The sequence below is a fragment of the Callorhinus ursinus genome, unplaced genomic scaffold (genome assembly GCF_003265705.2).
Source record: "Callorhinus ursinus isolate GAN/ISIS: 27379988/994484 unplaced genomic scaffold, GSC_fseal_2.0 scaffold8, whole genome shotgun sequence".
Taxonomy (NCBI): Eukaryota; Metazoa; Chordata; class Mammalia; order Carnivora; family Otariidae; genus Callorhinus; species Callorhinus ursinus.
This window is the reverse complement of record NW_027397070.1, coordinates 27,444,993-27,470,393: the sequence shown is the minus strand read 5'-3', so window position 1 is coordinate 27,470,393 and position 25,401 is coordinate 27,444,993. Positions and strand designations below refer to the sequence as shown.

The 25,401-nt window shown below is 39.2% G+C and overlaps 1 protein-coding gene and 1 pseudogene across 4 annotated transcripts in view; both read left to right on the top strand.

Moving 5' to 3' along the window:
- Positions 1–25,401, top strand: part of TXNDC16 (thioredoxin domain containing 16) — a 117,553-nt gene that overhangs the window by 19,301 nt on the left and 72,851 nt on the right. The gene's annotated exons all lie outside the window — the stretch shown is intronic.
- LOC112822665 (leucine-rich repeat transmembrane neuronal protein 1-like) lies at positions 21,688–23,181 on the top strand (annotated as a pseudogene).

Genomic DNA, 25,401 nt, shown 5'->3' with positions numbered 1-25,401 from the left:
AGACTCCCTGCTGAGCAGGGAGCCCAATGTGGGACTCGATCCTGGGACTCCAGGATCATGACCTGAGCTGAAGGCAGTCGCTTAACCAACTGAGCCACCCAGGCGCCCTGTGGAGTCCATTCTTGCAATCTCTCCCTGAATGAAGTCTGGTTTCCTCTTCGGTGACACAGCTAGAAGCTACGACTTAATCAGGGACACAAGTTTACGTGGACTTGTCCAGTTTAATGTTGTGTTAGGACTGCTGGGTACTAAGACTTTTGCTGACATTGAGTATCTTTGTTGTCTGCTTGGCTCCCCTCTTCCTTCTCTCGGACTGGATTCCCATAAAAATTGGGTGAAAGTTAAATGACAAGAAATTCAGAACTTACAGGTGAAAAGTTGTGGTTATCACTTTGCAAATGGACACTTTTAAATGTTCCAGTACTCATCATATATAAATGAAAAGATTTTAGAAATCCCTGACAACCATGGAGCCTAAGGCCTGTAGACTAAGAAACCAATTGTAAAGAGTGAATGGTGGCCTTTTGGAGAGGAATTCCAAAGAGCTGATATGGCTTCTGTTCTCTATGAATTTAGTGTTTTGTTACATAGATACAGAAACAGGAAATATTATGTAGTAAGTAAATTGGTAGCAATTTGTGTGCACGAGAGCTTAAGAATCCACAGCATAGGGAAGAGTTACTTGTGTCTAGAATGAAGATGGATATTTGTTAAGAAGGCTTCCTGGTGGAGGTGGCACCTGGGATAAATCTCAAAGGATAAGTGGGAGTTTGCTTGGTGAAGAAACAGAAGGTGGGGAAAGCAGGGGAAACTGAACAAAAGCATGGAGGTTAGAATACTTTGGAGGGGGGGCAGTTTTTTTTTAAATAAATTTTTTAGAAGATTTTATTTTTTTGAGAGAGAGAGAGAGCAGGGGGAGGGGTAGAGGGAGAAGCAGACTCCCTGCTGAGCAGGGAGCCCAGTGTGGGCTGAAATCATGACCTGAGCCAAAGGCAGATGCTTAACTGACCTGAGCCACCCAGGCGCCCCATGGAGGGGCCAGTTTTTACTGGAGTATGAAATGTGAAGCGGGAGATGATAGCAGAAAAGTAGGCATGGGGGTCAGATGAAGGGATCTTTGTTTACCATGTGAAGAGGTTGAGGCTTTGGGGTAGCCACTGAAGGGTGAGGAGTTTGGCTCCAAGCCAGAATCCTTGTGTGACCTATGAGTCCTGACCATAGGCAATTATAGTCATTGTATGGCAGGCCTCATAGGGGAAAGGTGCCCTGCCCACACCAGACTGTGTGCATGTCCAGTGCATTGTGTTTTCTAGAGAAAATTGAGGTCCAAGACTCAGGCACCTAGGCCAGACATGCTCATATATAACCTGTATTTTTAGCCCAAGTGTCTCCATTCAGAGGCCTCATTATCAGGGACCTTGACTGAGGCACCTTCCAGGTGCTTCTGCTAAGAACTCCTTACCAGGGGTCTTTGGTTGAGGCACTTTTCTCCACTTGACTCGGTATCTTTCCACTTCTGGCTCTTCCCCCTTTCTTTCCCCTCAGCCTATGAGTCCATAAAGAGTCAGGAGCCTTTTGTTTGGGGCCCCTTGGAATGAGATGCCTCCCTGCACCTGCACTGCACCCACCTGACCCTTGCCTAATGCTGGCCCATGGCGGGTGGGGCAAGGAATGGAGCAGAACTGGTGCCTCTCTTTTGGCCTCTGGCTTGCGCTATCACAGTGAGTGAATAAAGGCTTGATTATTACTTTAAGTTTGGCTCACTGTCCTGACCACCTCAAAACGTGATTGTTCAACAGAGGATTGTAGGCAGATAAGTGATATACTCAGATTAGTACTTTCAAGCTCTTTCTGGTGGATGTGAGACTGATTTGTGAAGTTCAAGCACACATAGAGACCATTGTGTGTCCATTATACAATCTAGGGAGGTAAAATAGAGATAACAAAGAGGGGGTTTTCTTTTTAATGCCTAGGAGGTGAAATTAACTGGATTTGCTAAGAGCTAATTTGGTAACAATCAGCAAAACTACAAACTTGAACTTACTCCCTAATCTCTTCTTTTCTGTCTTTCTAATCTCACTCAACCCCAAATCCTCTCTGATCAACATCTGAAGTAGGCAAGGAAGAAGAACAGATTGACAGGGGAAGATGAGTCTACTTTAACAGGGGAATGCCCATCAGATTTGAGACTCAAGTAGGGATCTGTGGGAGTTTGAACCCCTGAGGAGTACAGATGTGGGTGTAGTCAACATACAGGTTATCCAGGGAGCATCTTATACAACACCAACACTTATGGGAAGAAGAAACTGATGGGGAAAAATAAATGTCAAGGAGGTAGAATTCCAAAGAGGCAAGGTCCTCATTTTAATTTAAAATGTAAGAAAAAATGACTTGTAGAATATAGTATTTTACAAAAATTCTCAGTAGTGATATTTAGAATGTTGAAGAACTGTGCTAAATGTGCCATGTCATGGCTGCACCTTCCAAATAACCATGAGGGGAAAAAAAAATACCTTTCAATCTATCATTCTACTTTTATGTGCTAAAACCATCAGTTTGATATATCCAGTGCCTGGCAAGCAGTTTCTCTCTCTGTACTCTTGCCGGTGCATACTATTCATTGAAGTGGACCCGAACTGCTGTTTGGAATCTTTTGCCCATTTTTCTATCATGCTTGAACTTTATTAACTTCTAGATACTTTTTTTTTTTTAAGATTTATTTTAGAGAGGGAGAGAGTGCACAAGTGAGTGGGGGAAGGGGCAGAGGGAGAGAATCTTCTAAGCGGGGAGTCATCCCCAATCTCTTCTTTTCTGTCCCATGACCCATGTGGTCACGACCTGGGCCGAAACCAAGAGTTGGAGGCTTAACACACTGAGTCACCCAGGTGCTGCTAGATACTTTCTTTATATGAAGGAGACACAAACTAGATTTCCCCCCAAGTTTGTCATTTATCATCTGAATTTCCCTATTCTTTTTTTTTTTTTTAAGATTTTATTTATTTGAGAGAGAGAGAGTGCACATGTGGGAGAGTACAGGGGGAGGGGCAGAGGTACAGAGAGAATCTCAAATAGACTCTGCTGAGCACAGAGCCCCATGTGGGACTCGATCTCACGACCCTGAGATCATTACCTGAGTTGAAATCGAGTCAGATGCTTAACCAGTTGAACCACTGAGATGCCCCTGAATTTCCCTATTCTTTAAAGAATTATCTGGTCATATTTATCTTTTCTCTTCTGAATTATAGGTTTTAAGTTTTACTGTGGTTTCCTTTATGCTTTTGTTTCAAAGGAATTTGCCCATTTAAAAAAATAATAGATTTTGTTTATACATTTTTCCAGTTTTTTTATTTATTTATTTTCAAGTTTTTATTTAAATTCCAGTCAACATCCAGTGTAATTATTAGTTTCAGGTGAAGGATTTAGTGATTCATCACTTACATATAACACCCAGTGTTCATCACAACTAGTGCCCGCCTAATATCCATCGCCCATTTAGCCCATCCCCGGCCTACCTCCCTCCATCAATCCTCCGTTTATTCTCTATAGTTAAAGGCCTGTTTTATGGTTTGCCCCTGTCCCCTCCCCCCCATGTTCATTTGTTTTGTTTCTTAAATTCCACATATGAATGAGAACATATGGCATTTGTCTTTTTCTGACTGACTTATTTTGCTTAGCATAATACACTCTGGGTCCATCCATGTTGTTGCAAATGGCAAGATTTCATTCTTTTTGATGGCTAAGTAATATTCCATTACACACACACACCCCACATATACATCACATCTTCTTTATCCATTCATCAGTTGATGGACATTTGGGTTCTTTCCATAATTTGCCTGTTGTTAATAATGCTGCCATAAACATTGAGGTGCATGTATCCCTTAAAATCAGTATTTTTGTAGTGCAGGTGCTGAATCCTAGGGTAATTCTATTTTTAATTTTGTGAGGAACCTCCATACTGTTTTCCAGAGTGACCACACCAGTTTGCATTCCCACCAACCCTGCAAGAGGGTTCCCCTTTCCCTGCATCCTCGCCAACATCTGTTGTTTCCTGTGTTATTTTTAGCCATTCTGACAAGAGTGAGGATATGATATCTCATTGTAGTTTCTATTTGTATTTCTCTGATGTTGAGTGATGTTGAGCATCTTTTCATGTGTCTGTTAACCATCTTGATGTCTTCTTTGGAAATATGTCTATTCATGTCTTCTGCCCATTTCTTAACTAGGTTATGTGTTTTTTTGGATATTGAGTTTGTTAAGTTCTTTTTTTTTTTAAATTTTTTTGAAAGATTTTATTTATTAATTTGAGAGAGGGAACACAAACAGGGGGAGTGGGAGAGGGAGAAGCAGGCTTCCCGCAGAGCAGGGAGCCCCATGCGGGGCTCGATCCCAGGACCCCGGGATCATGACCCGAGCCGAAGGCAGACACTTAATGACTGAGCCATCCAGGCGCCCCGAGTTTGTTAAGTTCTTTATAGATTTTAGATACTAACCCTTTATCCGATATGTCAATTGCAAATATCTTCTCCCATTCCGTAGGCTGCCTTTTAGTTTTGTTGATTGTTTTTGTTGCTGTGAGGGAACTTTTTATCTTGATGAAGTCCCAATAGTTCATTTTTGCCTTGCTTTCCCTTGCCTCCGGAGATGTATGTCATAGGAAGTTGCTATGGCTGATGTCAAAGAGGTTAGTGCCTATGTTCTCCTCTAGGATTTTGATGGTTTCCTGTCTCGTATTTAAGTCTTTAATCCATTTTGAATTTATTTTTGTGTAAGGTGTAAGAAAGTGGTCCAGTTTCATTCTTCTGCATGTTGCTGTCCAGTTTTCCTGAAACCATTTGTTGAAGAGACTGTCCTTTTTCCATTGGATATATTTTTTTGTTTCTCCTTTTTTAAAATTATTTTTTATTTATTTTTTAATTTTTTAAATTTCATTTTATTTATTGTGTTATGTTAGTCACCATACAGTACATCATTAGTTTTTTGATGTAGTGATCCACGATTCATTGTTTTCATATAACATCCAGTTTTGTTGAAACTGACCGTAGAGTTGTAGGTCTATTTCTGGGTTTTCTATTCTGTTTCATTGATCTATGTGTCTGTTTTTGTGCCAGTACCATACTCTCTTGATGACTACAGCTTTGTAATATAACTTGAAGTTCAGTATTATGATGTCTCCAGCTTTGCTTTTCTTTCTCAAGGTTGCTTTGGCTATTCAGGGTCTTTTGTGGTTCCATACACATTTTAGGATTATTTGTTCTAGCTCTATGAAAATTGCTGGTGATATTTTGATAGGGATTGCATTAAATGTGTAGATTTCTTTGGGTAGTATAGACATTTTAACAATATTTGTTTTTCCAGTCCATGAGCATGGAATGTTTCTTTGTGTCCTCTCTAATTTCTTTCATAAGTGTTCTATAGTTTTCAGAGTACAGCTCTTTTACCTTTTTGGTTAGGTTTATTCCTAAGTATTTTACTGTTTTTGTGCAATTGTAGATGGGATTGATTCCTTGATTTCTTTTTCTGCTGCTTCATTATTGGTGTATAGAAATGCAATAGATTTCTGTACATTGACTTTGTATCCTGTGACTTTACTGAATTCGTGTATTTCTTGCAATTTTTTGGTGGCATCTTCAGGTTTTCTACATAGAGTGTCATGTCATCTGCAATTAGTGAGTTTGACTTCTTCCTTACCAATTTGGATGCCTTTTATTTCTTTTTGTTGTCTGTTTGCTGAGGCTAGGACTTGTAGTACTATGTTAAATAACAGTGGAGAGAGTGGACACCCCTGCCTTGTTCCTGACTGTAAAGGAAAAGCCTTCAGTTTTTCCCCATTGAGGATAATATTAACTGTGGGTCTTTCATATATGACCTTTATGATATTGAGGTAATTTCCCTCTATCTCTACATTATTGAGGGTTTTTATCAAGAAGGATGCTGTACTTTGTCAAATGCTTTTTCTGTATCTATTGAGAGGATCATATGGTTCTTATCCTTTCTTTTATTAATGTGGTATGTCACGTTGACTGATTTGAGAATTGAACCTCCCTTGCAACCTAGAAATATATCCCACTTGATTATGGTGAATGATTCCTTTAATGTACTGTTGGATGGATTTGATATGCTAGTATTTTGTTGACAAGTTTTATATCCATGTTCATCTGGGATATTGGCCTATTCTCTTTTTTAGTGGGGTCTTTATCTGGGTAACACTGGCTCTGTAGAATGAGTTTGGATGTTTTCCTTCCATTTCTCTTTTTTTTTAGAAGAATAGGTATTAATTCTTTAAATGTTTGGTGGAATTCCCCTATGAAGGCATCTGGCCCTGGACTTTTGTTTGATGGGAGATTTTTGATTACTGATTAAATTTCTTTGCTGTGTATTGATGTGTTCAAGTTTTCTATTTCTTCCTTTTTCAGTTGGTGGTTTATATGTTTCTAGGATATTATCCATCTCTTCCAGATTGCCCAATTTCTTGGCATATAGTTTTTCATAATATTCTCTTTAATTGTTTATATTTCTGTGGTGGTGGTTGTGATCTCTTCTCTTTTATTCACAATTTTATTCATTTGGGTCTTTTTTCTTTTTGATAAGTCTGGCTAGGGGTTTATCAGTTTTATTAGTTTTTTCAAAGAACCAGCTCCGATTTCATTGATCTTTTCTGTTTTTTTTTGTTGTTGTTGTGTCTATGTCATTTATGTCTCCTCTAATCTTTATTATTTCCCTTCTGCTCCTGGTTTTAGGCTTCATTTGTTGTTCTTTTTCTAGCTCCTTTAGGTGTAAGGTTAGGTTGCATATTTAAGATTTTTCTTCTTTTTTTTTTTTTAAAAGATTTTATTTATTTATTCATGAGAGACAGACAGAGAGAGAGAGGCAGAGGGAGAAGCAGGCTCCCCGCTCAGCAGGGAGCCCGATGCGGGACTCGATCCCAGGACCCTGGGATCATGACCTAAGCCAAAAGCAGATGCTTAACCATCTGAGCCACCCAGGCGCCCTAAGATTTTTCTTGCTTCTTGAGATATGCCTGTATTGCTCTATACTTCTCTCTTAGGACCCTTTTGCTGTTTCCCAAAGGTTTTGTATTTTTTCCTTATTCTATATTTTGCAAATTTTACTCTGATATGTCTTGGTGTTGGCCTGCTTTTGTTGATTTTGATGGCAGTTCTCTGTGCCTTCTTGATTTGGATATCTGTTTCCTTTCCCAGATTGGGGAAGTTTTCAGCTGTAATTTCCTCAAATAAACCTTCTGCCCTCTTTTCCCTCTTCTTCTGGGACTCCTATGATACGAATGTTATTATGCTTTATGGAACTGCTGAGTTCCCTAGGTCTGCATTCATGATCCAATATTTTTTTTTCCCTCTTCAGCTTCATTATTTTCCATAATTTTATCTTCTATATCACTTATTTGTTCCTATTCTTCTTCCATCCTCGTGGTCATTACATCCAGTCAGTTTTGCAACTTGGTTATTGCAGTTTTCATTTCAGCCTGACTAGGTTTTAGGTCTTTTATCTCTTTGTCAAGGGTCTCCCTGGTGTCTTCTTTGCTTTTCTCAAGCCCAACTAGTATCCTTATGATTGTTGCTTTACATTCTGGATCAAGAATATTACTTATATTTGTTTTGATTAGATCCCTGGCCATGATCTTTTCTTGTTTGTTTTTTTGGGATGAATTCCTCTGTCTTGGCATTTTATCTAGGTCTCTGTCTTCTTCTTTGTGTTAGGAAAGCCTGTTATGGGGGCACCTGGGTGGCTCAGTCGGTTGAGCATCTGCCTTTGGCTTGGGTCATGATCCCAGGGTCCTGGGATTGAGCCCCACATCGGGCTCCCTGCTCAGCAGAGAGTCTGCTCTCCCTCTTTCTCTGCTGCTCCCTCTGCTTATGCTTTCTCTCTCTCTGTCAAATAAATAAATAAAATCTTAAAAACAAACGAAAATGAAAGCCTGTTATCTTTCCTGCTCTTGAGAGTAATGGTTTTATGAAGAAGAGGTGCTATGCTGTCCAGGGCCTGGTGCTTCAGGAAGTGTTTCAGAGTGTGCACTGTGCTACGGTGTGTTTTGGCACCTCTTTCCTACAGGTCAGTCCTCTTCAGAGTTTCTCCTTGCCTGCAGTGGCGAATGTTTGGACCTTGGCCAGAGTGTGGTTAGTTTTAACTAATTGTATTCTGGTCTGTTTGTTAAGAGAGACCCAATGCTATTTCCACTAGAGCTGAAGCTTTGTAGAACCTTATGGTTAGTAGATGTGCTATGTGGGGGGTAGTGGGGGTTGTGCTGGTCTTCTTGGGGAGGAGCCCACCATGCTGGTTCTCAGGCACACTTGCCCAAGAAAGCAGCACCAGCAGAGCACAGGGGGTAGGGCTTGGTGTAAGCTGTTTAGGCCGCCACTGTTGGCTCTGTGCTGCTTACTGAAATTAGTTTATGCTGAGGGGTGAGGGAGGGAAATGGGGCAGCCCTCTTCCTTGTCCCTAGAGAGGGGAATACACACCTGCTGCTGTCCAGGAAGCCCTTCCAGAAGAGCAAAGAATCTCCCCTTGTGTGTCCCAGGCATTCCTCAGATCCCTGCCTTTCCCCTGTCTGTGTCCAGCATGGCTGCCCACGTGGTAGCACAGTGCACCTTGGGGTCTATCCCAGGTAGATTAGATGAGTTTTAAAACTCCAAACTTTAGGGACCTGGCATGGTGGGAACCTGAGCTGGTCCTCTAGGGCAGGGTCTCACTGTACTGGGAGTGATGCAGGTTTGTCTCAGAAGGGCAGTTGCACCAAAGTGCAGGGGTTTGGAGTTTGGTATAAAGCACAGCAAAAAGCTGGTGTCCAGGTTAGCTGCCCTCAGCAGGTGTCTTTGCACCTATGCTGAGAGGCGGGGGAGGGAAATAGTGCCCACTAACTCTTAGTCGACCTCTCTCAGATGCGCTCCAAGAATGGGGAACTGCTTTCCCCAGTGGGTCCCAGGGAATCCTCTGATCACAACATCTGCCCCCAGGCTATCTGCCCTCCTTCTCCACAGGAGAACTGCAGCCCCTGCCAGGCTCCACACCAGCCCTGCTATGGACGGCTAAAACCCTAGTCTTTGAGACCCACTGGTTATCAAAAAAAAAAAAATCTTGTAAATCAGCTCCTCTCGTTTTCCCAGTCAGTGGCTTTGGGGAAGTGTTTTCCTTAGGCAGTCCGCTGTGCACTCCTCTCTCTCTCTCTCCCTCTCTCCTTCCCCCTCCCCCCCCCCCTCTCTCTCTCTTTCTCCCTCCCTCCCTCCCTCCCTCCTCTGTCTGTGACCAGGGCTCCCTCCCCTCTGCAGCACCCCTGATCTCTTTCTCCCCCAGACCACATCTCTGCACCTCCTACCTTCCATGCTATGTCTTCTTCCCTCTCTCTAGTTGTGCAGTTTATTCTGTCAGTCCTCAGATCAATGTCTTGGGTATTCAAAATGATTTGATATTTATCTACCTGTGTATGAGGGATGAGGCAAATCTAGGGTCCTCCTACTCCATTTTAGCTCCTCCTCTACTTTTTCCAGCTTTAGAATTTTGTCATAAACAAACAACTTGATTAAAGAGAAGAATTAGTAAATCAAACCAAGGTTTGGCAATTTGTAAATTTCTGCCCATGGTACTGGGAATTCTCTCTGTCTGAGATATGGTTAGGAGTGTACAAGACACCACTACTAATCTCTTACCCTTCCAATTTAGAGGATGACCTAGATTTTTTTTAAAGATTTTATTTATTTATTTGAGAGAGAGAGCATGAGGGGGGGAGGGTCAGAGGGAGAAGCATACTCCCTGCTCAGTAGGGAGCCCGATGCTGGACTCAATCTTGGGACTCCAGGATCATGACCCAAGCCGAAGGCAATCACTCAACCAACTGAGCCACCCAGGCACCCTAAAGATTTTATTTATTTTAGAAGAGAGAAGGAGAGAGAGAGAGCATGAGCATAAGCAGAGGGGGGAGCATTGGGGGAGGGGAGAGAAAGACAAGCAGACTCCATGCTAAATGCAGAGCCTGATGTGGGGCTCGACCTCACAACCCTGAGATCATGACCTGAGCCAAAACCGAGAGTTGGATGCTCAACTGACTGTGCCATCCAGGTGCCCCTAGATTTTGTTTTATTTAGAGCAGTTTTAGATTTAGAGAAAATTGAGCATATAGTGCAGATAATTCTGGTATAACTCCTTTCTTTTCTGTACTCAGTTTCCCTTATTGTTAACATTTTGCATTAGTGTGGTACGTTTGTTACAATTGATGAACCAAGATCAATACATTATTAACAAAAGTACATAGTTTACAGTAGAATTCAGGGTTTCTATTGTACAGTTCTGTGAGTTTTGACAAATGTGTAATGACATGTATTCACCATTACAGTATCAAACAGAATAGTTTCACTAGCCCAAAACATTCCCATACTTCACCTATTTATCCCTCCCTTCCACTCCACAACCACTCATCTTTTTACTCTCTCTGTAGTTTTGCCTTTTCCAGAGAGACATATAGTTGGAATCCTACAGATGTAGGTTTTCAGATTGACTTCTTTCACTTAGCGATATTTATTTAAGTTTCCTCCATGTCTTTTAATGGTTTGATGGCTCATTTTTAAAAAAATTTTAATTCCAGTATACCTAACATACAGTGCTATATTAGTTTCAGGTGTACAAAATAGTGATTCAGCAATTCCATACATCATCCAGTACTTATCATGTCAAGTGTGCTCCTTAATCCCCATCACCTATTTCACCCATACCCCCCATCCACTTCCTCTCTGGTAACCATCAGTTCTCTATAGTTAAGAGTCTGTTTCTTGGTTTGTTTGTTTCTTTTTTTTTTTCCTTTGCTCTTTTTTTGTTCGTTTGTTTCTTAAATTCTACATAAGAGTGAAATCATATGGTATTTGTCTTTCTCTGACTGACTTATTTCACTTAGCATTATACTCTCTAGCTCTATCGAAGTTGTTGCAAATGGCAAGATTTCATTCTTTTTCATGGCTGAATAATATTCCATTGTATATATATACACCACATCGTTATCCATTCATGTATCCATTGATGGACACTTAGGTTGCTTCCATAATTTGGCTATTGTAATTAATGCTGCAATAAACATCGGGGTGCATGTATCCCTTTGAACTAGTGTTTTTATATCCTTTGGGTAAGTACCTAGTAGAGCAGTTGCTGGATCGTAGGGTAGTTCTATTTTTAACTTTTTAAGGAACCTCCATACTGTTTTTCAGAGTGGTTGTACCAGTTTGCATTCCTACCAGCAGTACATGAGGTTCCTTTTCCTCCACATACTCGCCAGCACTTGTTTCTTGTGTTTATTTATTTATTTATTTTGAGAGAGAGAGAGAGAGAGAGAGAGAGAGAGAAAAAGAGAGAGTGGGGGAGGGGCAGAGAGAGAGAATCTTAAGCAGACTCCATGCCCAGTGCGGAGCCCAACACCAGGTTTGATCTCATGACCCTGAGATCTTGGCCTGAGCCAAAATCAGGAGTCTGGACACAACTAATTGAGGCACCCAGGCACCCCTGTTTCTTGTGTTTTTTATTTTAGCCATTCTAACAGGTGTGAGATAGCCAACAGATATCTCACTGTAGTTTTAATTTGCATTTCCCTGATGATGAGTGATGTTGAGCATCTTTTCATGTGTCTGTTGGACATGTGGATGTCTTCTTTGGGGTAATGTCTGTTTATTTCTTCTGGATGGCTCATTTCTTTTGGTCACTGAATAGTATCCCATTGTATGGTTATACCAGTGTTTGTTTATACTTTCACCTATTGAAGACATCTTGGTTGATTCCAAGTTTTGGCAGTTATGAATAAAGCTTCTATAAATGTTCCTGTGTAGGTTTTTTTTGTATGGATGTAGTTTTTAACTCATTTGGGTAAATACTTTGGGGTGTGATTTCTGGATCATATGGGAGGATTATGTTCAGCTTTGTAAGAAACTGCCAAGCCATCTTGCAGTGTGGCTGTTACTCTTTTTCATGCACACCTACAATGAGTGAGTGAGTTCCTCTTGCTCCACATCCTTGTCAGCATTTGGTATTGTCAATTTTTTTTTTTTAATTTTAACCATTCCAGTTGTGATATCTCATTGTTTTAATTTGCAATTTCCTAATTACATATGATGTGCATCTTTTAATATCCTTATTTTCCATCTGTGTATTTTCTTTGGTGGAATATCTATTCAGATCTTTTGTCTATATATATTTTTATTTTTTTAAAGATTTATTTATGGTCCTCTGCTCTATATTGCAGAGGACCATAGGGGAAGGAAGGAAAACTGAATGGGAAGAAATCAGAGAGAGAGACAAACCATTAGAGACTCTGGACTCTGGGAAACAAACTGGGGGTTACAGTGGGGGGATGGGGTAACCAGGTGATGGGTATTAAGGAGGGCACCTGTGGTGATGAGCACTGGGTGTTATACATAACTAATGAATCATTGAACATTACATCAAAAATTAAAAAAAATATATTTATTTTAGAGGGGTGGAGGGGCAGGGGGAGAGAGAGAGAGAGAGAGAATCTCAAGCAGACTCCCTGCTGAGTGTGGAGCCCTATACGGGGCTCAGTCACACAACCCTGAGATCATGACCTGAGCAAAATCAAGAGTTGGATGCTTAACTGACTGAGTCACTCAGGTGCTCCATCTTTTGCTCATATTTTAATTAGGTTGTTTTGTAATTGGTGAAGTTTTGTGTTTTTGACAACCAAGAATCTTTATTTTTTAATTTTATTTTTTTTTTTACTGAAGTATAATTGACACACAATAGCCTATTAGTGTTTGGTGTACATAATGGTGATTTGATGTTTTTATACGTTGCAAAATTATTCCAGCAATTGCCATCTGTCACCATGTAAAGTTATTATAATACCATTGACTACTGTCACCATGTTGTACATCACATCTCCATGACTTTATTTTTTTATTTTTTATTTTCTTTGCTGCAGCACTTTATTTTCCTCACACAATGATGCTTTGCTGGGGCCTAATGTTTTCTCATGACGGTAGAAAACCAAAATTTACTGTCATATCTTAAAGAATTGAGAATCGGGTACAAAAGCCTTACATAAGTTAAAAGGGTGAATAAATTTATAGTTGTAAATGCAAACTGTTTTCCAGCTCACGGCAATTAACAGTCCACAGTGTTCTGGCAGGAAAACATTGGGTAAGAAAGGAAAGTGGGTGCTAAGGCTCGGACGTTCCCAAGCCTGTCAGACCAGCAAGGTAGAAGTGACAACTGGTTCAGGACTCTTGCCAGCCTCTAGAGAAATCCTGGAATAGGCAGCTCTTACACATTAATACCCTGCACAGATCAAGAACGTCATGGTCTTGCAGATTCTCATCAAACCAATGGATTTCTCTTTCCATGACTTTATTTTTTTAAATTTTATTTTATTATGTTAGTCACCATACAATACATCATTAGTTTTTGATGTAGTGATCCACGATTCACTGTTTTCATATAACGCCCAGTGCTCCATGCAGCCCATGACTTTATTTTATAACTGAGAGTTTGTACCTTTTAATCCCCTTCACCTATTTTGCCCTCAACCCCTCCCACCTTGAGTCTGTTTTGTTCTTTTGTTTTTTAGATTCCACATGTAAGTGAAATCATATAGTATTTGTCTTTCTCTGTTTGACTTCCTTCACTTAGCAGAATACACTCTAGGTCCACATGTTATCTCAAATGGTAAGATTTCATTCTGTTTTGGGTGCCTGGTTGGCTTAGTTGGTTAAGTGTCTGCCTTCAGCTCAGGTCATGATCGCAGGGTCCTGGGATCGAGCCCTCCATCGGGCTCCCTGCTTGGTGGGAAGCCTGCTTCTCCCTCTCCCACTCCCCCTGCTTGTGTTCCCTCTCTCGCTGTCTCTCTCTCTCTGTTAAAATAAATAAATAAAAAATCTTAAAAAAAAAGATTTCATTCTGTTTTATGACTAATACTACATCGTGTGTGTGTGTGTGTGTATCACATTTTTTTAAAAATCCATTCATCCATAGATACTTAGATTGCTTCTATATTTTGGCTATTGTAAATAATGCTGCAATGAATATAGGAGTGCATATATTTTTACAGATTGGTGTTTTTGTTTCCTTCAGATAAATACCCACAAGTGGGATTGCGGGATCACATGGTAGCTCTATTTGTAATTTTTTGAGGAACCTCCATACTGTTTTCCACAGCGGCTGCACCAGTTTACATTCCCACCGACAGTGCACGAGGGTTCCTTTTTCTCTATATCCTCAAGAGCAGTTTTTTTAAAAAATCTTTTTGATAATAGCCAATCTGACAGGTGTGAGGTAATATTGTGGTTTTGATTTGCATTTCCCTGATGATTAATGATGTTGAGCATCTTTTCATGCACCTGTTGGCCATCTGTATGTCTTCTTTGGAAAAATGTCTGTTCAAGTCCTCTGCCCATTTTTTTAATTGGGTTATTTGGGGGTTTTTTGATACTAGGTTGTATAAGTCCTTTATATATTTTGGATATTAACTCCTTATTGGGTGTACGATTTGCTAGTATCTTCTTCCATTCAAGAGGTGGTCTTTTCCTTATGATTTTCTTTGCTGTGTAAAAGCTTTTTAGTTTGATATACTCCCATTTGTTTGTTTTAGCTTGTTTTGCTTTTTGCCTGGTCCAAAAAAATATGGCTAAGACAGATATGAAAGAGTTTACTGCCTATGTTTTCTTCCAGGAATTTTATGATTCCAGGTCTTACATTCAAGTCTTTAATCCATTTTATTTTGGTACATGGTGTAGTATAGTGGTCCAGTTTTATTCTTTTGCATGTAGCTATCCAGTTTTCCCAACACCATTTAAGAGTTCTTTTGTATATTTTGAATACAAATTCTTTATTAGACATGTTGCAGATATTCTCTCCCAGGCTTGGCTTTTTTTCATTCTCTTAACAGTATCTTTGACAAAGCAGGAGTTTTTAATAATAATAATGAAGTCCAGCTTAACAATTTTTTCTTTATGGATTGTACTTTCAGTGTTGTATCCAAAAATTCATTGCCAAATCCGAGGTCACCAAGATTTTCTTCTATGTTATCTTCTATAAGTTTTATAGAAGTTTGTATGCTTTACATTTAGATCTATCATTCAATTTAGTTATTCCTGTGAAAGTGTAAAGCCGGTGTCTAACTTCATTTATTTGCATGTGGATGTCCAGTTGTTTTAGCTATCCTTTCTTCATTCAATTGCTTTTTCTCCTTTGTCAAAGATGAGACTCTATTTGTGTGGTTTCAGTTTTAAACATAAATCTTTGATGTTTGGAATTTAACTAGTATAGGGATGGATTTAGCTCTATACAAGCCAGGTAGCTACACAGTTGTCTCAGTACAACCGAGATTAGTTAATCTCTTTACTATTCAAGACATTACCTTTTATACTAAACTCTCATGTGTATATATATATACATACATACTAGTACCATTGCTTTAATTATTGAGGCTTTATAATATGAAGGTCCAGCCCCTTCATATTTCTGTTCTCAGAATTGTTTGTTTGTTTTGTTTACTTATGACATTTAAAATTATCTTGTCCACTTTCTCCCCTTTCCTGACTAAATCCTACTGGCATTAAATTTATAAATTATTTTAGGGACAATTGACATCTTTTTTTTTAAATCTTTTTTTTTTTTAAGATTTTATTTATTTATTTGACAGAGAGAGACACAGTGAGAGCAGGAACACAAGCAGGGGGCTTGGGAGAGGGAGAAGCAGGCTTCCCATGGAGCAGGGAGCCCGATGCAGGGCTCGATCCCAGGACCCTGGGATCATGACCTGAGCTGAAGGCAGACGCTTAACGACTGAGCCACCCAGGTGCCCTGACAATTGACATCTTTATAATGAATCTTTCCATCCCAGACCTGATGTCTTTCATTTGTTCAGCTTTTCTTTTGTGACCTCCAGTAGAGTTTTAACGCTTTCATCATTTATGACTGGACACTTAAATATATTGCTAGGTATTTTATCTCTTTAGTTTCTATTGTAAATGGGTTCTTTTCTTTCATTGTCTTCTAGCATAGACATATTAATATTTTATGTGTGTATATGTATGTATAATATATGTGTATGGGAAAGATAGAAGTATAATGTATAATTATAATTATATGTATTAGGTTTATGTCCTTTGACCTTACTGAATTTTTTTTATTTTAAAGAAGACTGGAAAAACAAACTAGTTAGATTACAGTAATAATACCTTTATTGTAGAATGCATGAAAAATATAGAAAGCCATGAAAAGGCCACCTAAAATTCTTCATAATCCCATTTCCTAGAGCTAAACAGTTATTTATTTTTGTTTATATCCTGAAGTTTTTTTCCTAAGACACTGTTATTTGGTATTAATATATACATAAGAGCTTTGTCTTTTTTTCTAAGACACCATTATCTGATACTAAATATATATATGAGCTATATCTCTGTGTGTGTGTGTGTGTGTGTGTGTATCTATCTATCTATCTATATATATGTAGGGTAAGTATATAGGAGGTATATAGTTATATATAAATAATTCTTCTAAATTTAAGTTAAGCATTTTATTAGGCAATAAACTGATGAGCCAAAACTTCCTGGCATTTATTCAAATATGTTAATTTCAATTAATTTGTCAGTCATTTGTGGCTCAAATCCACTTCTTAGCCTTATAATCAAGAAGAAAAAATATTTGTAGATTATATTGTTTTTATATTTCTCAAAATACTTGTGTATATACTCAAAACTTGCATTTGAGAATATTTATATTGCTTTATTTGGCTTGCTTTTTAAAAATGTGTACACCCATGCTGTTATTTTTTTCTTCAAAGCATTTGAATTTGTTCTTTATGTAGAATGTTTTCATTGAGATCAGTGATCTGCAATTATATTTGAACTTTGCTTCTCTGGCAACAGAAAAGATCAAGGTTTTAGCTAACTTTTATTCTCTGAATATAGGAAAATTGTGTTTAAGAAAAAGATTGTTAGTAAAAATCTAAGAATAGAATAATACATATAAAGTTAGGGTAAGCTTTATCTTTTTTGGACCATTATGGCCAGTTAAGTAGTGTTTTTTGGTAAGATATTTAAAATACTCCTAAAATATCATTGATTAAAAATATACTGACATATTGGTCTATTAAAATTTTCCTCAGTTTGTTTTTCAGAGTCCATCATCTCTCATGGTTCGTCTCCCCCTCTGAAATACTCCCCTTTTCTTCCTCTCCTGAGGGTTCTAGAGGGGAGGGGGGTAGGGGGATGGGTTAGCCTGGTGATGGGTATTGAGGAGGGCACGTTCTGCATGGAGCACTGGGTGTTATGAACAAACAATGAATCATGGAACACTGCACCAAAAACTAATGATGTAATATATGGTGATTAACATAACAATAAAAAAATAAAACCATATATTTTATGAAAAAGGGAAAAAAAAATTTTCCTACATTGGGGTGCCTGGGTGGCTCAGTCAGTTAAGCCTCTGACTATTGATTTTGGCTCCAGGTCATGATCTCAGGGTCGAGTCCCTGCTGGGCTCTGTGCTGGGTGTGGAGCCTCCTTAAGATTCTCTCTCTCCCTCTCCCCCACCCCTACTTGTGCACATGTGTGTGCGGGCACACATGTGTGTGCATGGGTGTTTGCTCACTCTCAAAAAAATTTTTTTTCCTTGCATTGATATTTCAGGATATATTAAGTGAAATAAACCAAGTGTTTTAGAGTATAGCACAGCACCATGTATGTAAGATGGCAGGTATTAAGTCTAGATCTCTGAAGGGTCTCCGATGTTACCCTACTTGTATATATAATTGCAGAAACACTAGGGCTGTGAATCAGAAGACAGACCACAGAGCAGTGACAGTAGCATGATAGTACTAGGTCCTCCTTACCCAGTTCTCCATAGAGCAACAAGGTGAGAGCCATATGCTTACACCTGGACTTATAGCAAGGTTTGGAGAAGGAGAACTCAGAAATTATGACTCTCTGAGCTTCTTTTTTTTATTAGATTTTATTTATGTTTTTGAGAGAGCTCGAGAGAGCATAAGCAGGGGGAGCAGCAGAGGGAGAAGTAGAAGCAGGCTCTCCTCTGAGCAGGGAGCCCTGATGTGGGGCTTGATCCCAGGATCCTGGAATCATGACCTGAGCCGAAGGCAGACATTTAACCAACTGAGCCACTCAGGGGTCCATGAATCTCTGAGCTTCTATAAGAGCTGACACATCTAATCTTTCTTTCTAGAGGTAGAGTGGTTGCTCAGCTTATTTTTTTTCTCTGAAAGTAAACACATCCTCTCTGGGGCAGGAGAAGATCTCTGCTCCTAAATTTAACCTTTGGCTCCAGGGAGGATAGGAAAGGTTTTATTGCTCCTTGAATGGGAGCTTGTGGCTTCGGAGAAAGGAGGCAAGCTTAGAAGGTGCAGAGGAGACAATCTCCAATGTTATGTCATGCTAGGTTTCATCTGTAGGAGACTTGGACTGTGTAGGAACACTGAGAAATCCAGGGAGGATTGTCTTGTAACAGAGGCATATATAAATATGTGTTTATGGCTTATATGTATATGGCATACATATTCAAGGTTCACAGGAAACTGATAATGTTGGTTTACAGGAAGGGAATGGGGAAACTGGGATGGGGAAAGGCGTTGTAGGTAGACTCAACTCTTCAATTCAGATGAACCTTGTGTTTTGAACCATATGGAAATTGTTACCAATTTGCAAAATAAATAAAATTTAAATTGAGAATTGGGATTTATAGTCTAAAAGTTCTTAGCCCTGTTTTCTAAAATATACATAGTTAAAACTGGTGGAATTGAGTGGTTTGATAACCATATAAGGAAAATTTTACTCCCAGCTTCTGGATGAAAAAGGGTGATATTTAGAAAAAGAAAGTTAAAATAGCAACTAATTTTTATTTGTTGATTGAGAATATCGTATATCTAACCAGTGTGAGGCAGGTCAGGTAGAGGATAGGAGATTAAGGCACTAAAATCTCAAATGTGGATTGGAAAGTTGTATGATATATGAAGAAGTCAGGATTTACTGAGGATTTGAGTCCCCATTCCTGGTTTTCCATAGTGTGATCTGAGCAATTTATCTTTTCTGATTGCTGGTTTTCCTCATTTTTAAATGTTACAATTGCAATCTCATGAGATTGTTGTGAAGATCAAATAAGGTAATGCCTGTGAAAATAAATTGTGGGTTTTAGCCAGTACTCTACGAGTGTTAGTTGCTTTTTTCTGTGTAAATGCAGGAAGTCTTCTTTGCAATTAAGAAAAAAAAAAGGAATCCAAATTCAGATGTTCTGTTTCACACACAGCGCTAACAGAAGTGAGTTCATGCGAGTTCATGCTGTGATAGTTGCTGTGATACTTGCAGTGAGGTAGCAGTTGCAAAGAAAGACCATTCTTATAATCATTGTTGATTCCTAAACACCATCAAATGATGCAAAAAGGAAAGATTATCCAGGACTATAAGAAACAATGAAAGCTCATGAACTCTTCATTAAGGTGTGGTACTTGGTATTCTTGTGACAGTGTTTTGTCACAAAGTGGTTTCTTTCCCTTTAAATTAACATACTACTTATTGTAATATGAACTTCAAATATTATGGGAGTTATTTTCAACTATCATAATTTCTGCTAATATTTTGTTCTTTAATACATTATTGCCAAGCCAGGCTATTAAGTCTTAAGGTGACGTTATTATAGAACCTCTGGAAAAAGCTACTCTTAGAAATGTCTTCCTCTAAGATCCTAAACTACACCCATGCTGGTCCTGTCTTAATAGGTTTGGCTATTGCTTATTCTTTTATCTGTGTCAGGTTTGTTAATGCACAGTATTGTCAGGTGGGTTCCTGTTTGATAGTGACATACTTTTTACTGGGAAATTATAATAAAAAATTGCTTTCTTGGATTTGAATTCCTCACAGCTCTATGTTAACTGGTAGAAGTGATTATTTCCCCATACGGTGCCCTTTTATACCAAGTCCTTATACCAGTGCATAGCACTATATATGACATGTATTAGGTGTTCATAAAATATTGGATTGCTGGATGACTGAATTTGGAAGCTTCACTCTTTGGTTGTTACAAATGGGAGAAGCAGAAATCCTTTCATGTTATAAGCCTGCAAGATTGTTTCTGGTGATACAGTTTTATAAGGAGTAAGCTAATAGGAGAATATACAATATATGACAAAAAGAATAAGACCCGTATTTGTGAATTTGTTATTAGTTGTACTCTGCATTTATATTTCAGAGGTGGCTTCTGTTTGTTATTTTAACTGTATTAATTTAGAAAATGCTTAATAAATATTTTGGGATATTTCATTTTATATATGGATCTGCCCAGTCACAATGTAATTAAATAAGATAAAAGTAATTTGTTCCTCTCCCAGTGTTGTTTTTCCTCCTTCCCCTCCCCTTTTTTTTTCTTTCTTTAAAAAAAAATTTTTTTTTATAAGGATTTGGTATGGCAAGATAGAAGGTAACATTTCCTTTTTACTTTTTTTTTTTTTTAGTAATAATGACAGAAACCTAACGTAAAAATAGTCTTTTTTTTCTGAAAAAAGGGTGAACGGCCTGCTGCTCCAAGAGTAGGGTCAAGTAGACTCTTCAGTTTCTTCCTTTCCTTCCTTGCTTTTTTTTTTTTTTGGCACCAGTTCAGTTCTGGGCCATATTATAATGGTTGTGATAGGAGGGTCTCAGGAAAAGCATGCCAAAGAAAAGGAAGGCCTTTCTGGGGTGGGAAGAGCTTCCAAGGTCAGAGCAGCTCCAGACTGTTTCACCCCATCATTAAACAAGAAAATGCCAAGACAGGCTTTTCCTTTTACCCATTTCTGTCAGGAGTTCTCCTCTTTGTGACTAGAATGAAGGAGCACAGGCTTGTGAATGGATCCTAGAGATCCCTGCATGTCCCCATATTCTAGAAATTAACATTAAAAATGTGTTAAAGCTAGGAAGCCACTGGGAACAATCACGGAGGTCATTAGATTATGAATGTCATTAGTTTTGGTTATTATTACCTCATGGATAATGACTACTTAATGAGCTTTGGGACATTAGGCAAGGTAATCTCTCTAAGAGAGCCCCATGACCTTATCTCTAAAATGGAGTTAATGATAGTACTGATCTCAGATGGTTGCTATGAAAATTAAGCAAGACTGAGTGCATTTCTGAGTGTTTTTAGTTAAAAGCCTCAAAATCTGGGTCTGACTGGCTTAAGCAGAAAAGGATTTGGAGTGGATATAGGAAATCTCAGGCTCGCTAGAAGGGCTGGAGAACTGGACTCAGAGTTAATACGATTCTAAATTAGAGCCAAAAGCGTGACCCACAACTAGTCTGGGAGTGACGGCTGCATTAGTGCTGAGTGTCAGATGCGACAGCTTACCTCACCTGTGCTGGGGCTGTCATTGACACTGTTGTCACTCCTGCTTTTAAAGCTGACTATTGCTCTACTGCTTCTTGAAATAATTCTGTACTGTCCCTTATTCTTTACATCACTGGCTCCTGATCCAGAATGTCAGGCAAGCGATTCTAGGTCATATGGCCATGCCTTGCAGCAGGGAGCCTAGAAGAGCAAATTTATGATATTATTAGCTTTCATGGGGGGATTTGGGCTCTGCCCACTGTGAAGACATGGTAAACTGGAAATCCCCAAAGCAAAAGAGAGTTCTGAGCTGGGCAGTCCCCAAACTGATAAAATTGCCACTACCGTGGAGTGCTTTGTACTATGCCTGACATGAGGTAGGTGTCCCCCAAACGTTGGCTTTTGTTAATTTATATTTGCCAGTTTTACCAAGAAACAAGGTTAGAGAGATTTGTACTCCCAGATATGATTTTTGAAGCAAATGGATTAGAACTGCTAGAGCAATAAAGATAAATGGGCAGATGTAATTTCCAAGCCTAGAATTTACGTGGTAGTCCAATTAAGTTCACTAGATGTCCTCTCCTTCTGGACTGAAATATTTCAAGGGTAATTCTGGACAGGTTAGCCAAAATGTATAAGCAGCAAACAACCCAGGTTGCCACCGAGACTCCCCTGCCATTCATTAGTTGCCTCCCTTTTCACCTGGTTTCCCATTTATGAGTGGTCAGTACTAAACATAGTTTAGAAAGTTCTGGCCTCAGTGTCGGAAGACCTGGATTTGAATCTCAGCTCTACCCGTGACTACCACTCTGATCTGGACAGGTTACATAATCCCTCAGGTTGTTTCATGTGTGTATAATAAAGAATATTTAGATCAGATACAATCAACTGGAGTCTGGCGTGCAACTCTTTTGCTGACTTGTTCAGTCTCACTGAGCTGCACCTGGAACACACCGACTTGGTCAAGGTGAACTTCGCCCACCTCCCATGGCTCATCTCCCTACACTTCCTCTGCCGGAAGAGGGACAAGGTAGCCATTGTGGCTAGTTCACTGGACTGGGTTTGGAACCTGGAGAACATGGGCCTGTTGGGCAATAAGATCAAATACATGGAGCCCCATGTGTTTGAGACCCTGCTGCACCTGCGGTCTCTGCAGCTGGACTCCAACTGCCTCATCTACATCGAGCCCTGGATCCTCTACTCTTGGAAGTCATTAATGAGCATCGTCCTGGCCAGGAACGTATGGGACTGTGGACACAATGTGTGTGGCCTGGCCTCATGGCTCCACAGCTTCCAGGGGTGCTATGGTGACAAATCGCAATGTGCCAGTCGGGAGTACGTGCAGGGCAAAGACATCCTAGATGCTGTGTGCACCTTCCGCCTCTTCAAGGATGGGGCCGAGTCCACAGCGGCCATCTGCTCTGGGCTGTCACAACCACAGTGACCTGGGCTCCCAGCCAGTCCAGCCACCATACTCGTTGACGGCAGGGAGGGCAGCTCGATGGCACGTAGGAGCTGGCTACTGTGGCTCTCCCCAGCAGCAAGCATGCTGATAACACCATGCAGATCCACAGGGTGGTCACAGGCACCATGGCCCTCATCTTCTCCTGCCTCATCATGGTCCTGGTGCTCTCTGTCTCCTGAAAATGTTTCCTAGCCGGCCTCACGCAGCTCAGATAGTGCTTTGTCACTCAGTGCAGGAAGCAAAAGCAGAAATGGAGCATGCATTAGATGGCTCCCATGTCTGCCCAGGAATACTACGTTGCTTACAAACTGAACCACATGGAGGGAGCCCTGGTGGTCATGATACACTCCTTGACTGAAACTGTAAGGGGATATCTGAACAGGAAGGTCTGTCCATATTAAGGAATCTGAGAGTGTAAAAAGGTAGCAATCATTGATTTTTTTTTTTTGTAAACGAAAATGTTTAAAATAAAATAGCACAGTTTTTACCAAAAAAATCTTTATATAATACCATTGAGGATTTAAATGAAAACATGGGAAAATATCTAGCAAATAGTACTGCTCAGTAAATATTTATTTTAAAGAGCCCTGGGAATTACAGAAGATTAAGTTTTACATTTCTTTAAAAAAAAATTGAAGAAATCTATAATGTATAGGTAAATATGTAAGCCAGTGTAATTTAGGGCACCTATTTCAGGGTATCCATTAAGTCACAATAGTTTTATAATAATACTAAGACATTATTTGTCTTTTTCATTTTCATTCTCTTATGAATTCAGTTTCCAGAGGCTATATGATGTATTGTGTGATGTCAAAACAGATTGAGTGAAGACGCAGATATGAGAATCCAGCTGTCTTCTATTTAGCCCAAATAGTAAAGAGATTTGCAAAAATCTAAAACAATGCCACTCTTATCACCAAATTTTTCTTTTGTTTTGGAAAATTTAGTTATTTTTAAATAGAGTGTTAATATGCAATGGTGTTTATTATTTTTAAAAGAATTAACAAATATTTTTAAGTTGCTGTTTTAATTTCTATTTTGGTAACTACAAATAGAGGTAACCTACATAAACAAAAGCTCTTTGAGGAGTTCAGTGATTTTTATTTTTATTTATTTTTAATTTTTTTATTGTTATGTTAATCACCATACATTACATCATTAGTTTTTGATGTAGTGTTCCATGATTCATTGTTTGTGCATAACACCCAGTGCTCCACGGAGTTCAGTGATTTTTAAAGGTACAAAGGATCCTGAGACCAAAAAGTTTGAGAACTGTTGTATTCTCAGAAAGTGCCACGTTTTCCCTAAGAGGAAACTATGGTTGACTAATTTATTGGAGACAGTTTGATTATTTAAGTATATGGACTTGGAACAGTTTTTAAAAATCCTTAAAGTTTAGCCTAAAACACACACACACACACACGCACACACACATGCATGTGGAGGATTAAGTGGGATGAGCTGTTAGGGATAGATAATTTATATAGAAGTAGAAAATTTAAAAAGGAAATTCTTTTGGATGAAGAAATATGATTAATTAGTCTGATCTACACATTGAAAAGATGATCTGGAAGAATTATGGTCAAGTGGAAAGATCACTGAATTAGGAACAAAGAGACCTGTTTTATGTTCTGTTCCTGGCTCCTCAATTCCATAAATGTATTTTTGAATAAGTAAGCTCTTCTGTTTTGGATTTGCATTTCTTCAAATGAATGGGAATAAATAATTCCTACCCTGCTTTTTCTTTCATTCATTCAACAAATATTGATTGCTTAGAGTGTACTAGGCTCTATTCTAAGTTATTATAGATATAGTGATTAAAATATGCAAGGCCCTGACTCAGGAAGGTAACAGTTTTAATAAAAGACACAAGCATAAACAAGTAAATAAATATATGAGCAATTATAAATTGTGATAAGGGCTACAAAGGATCAAATAGTGTGAAATTAAAGAGAAAAATGCTACAGACCTAATTACATAGGACCAACAGGGTAGGTTTCTCTGAGGTAGTGATGTTTAAACTAAGACCAGATACATGAGAAGGAGCAGAGAGAATAGTTTTCAGCAAAGAGAGCTGTGTGTGCAAAGGCCTTGAGGTGTGCTTAAGGTATGGTAGACATGAGGAATGGTAAAACAAAATGGAATTGGAGAAGTAGGTCATGCAGAGCCTTGTATGCTGTGGAAAAGAACCTTCAGTTTAGATGTGTAAAGGGCTCAAATATGTTCAAGGCTGAGAGATGTTTACGGGATTATTGGGCCAAAGTAGGATATTAGTGAATACAACTTAAATACATTAAGGTAGTTGTGATGGAGAACGAGCACCATTTCTCACAACTGTTCCTGGTTGATGTTCTCAGGTATAGACAAATGACTGAGAGAGTGATTTTAATTCAGTATTAAAATGCTTAGGTTCTGGGGTGCCTGGGTGGGCTTAGCTGGTTGAGCGTCTGCCTTGGGTTCAGGTCATGATCCCAGGGTCCTGGGATTGAGCCCCGCATCGGGCTCCCTGCTCAGCAGTGAGTCTGTTTCTCCCTCTCCCTCTGCCTCTCCGCCTGTTTGTGCTCACACATGCTCTCTCTCTCTCAAATAAATAAAATCTTTTTAAAAAGTGCTTAAGTTCT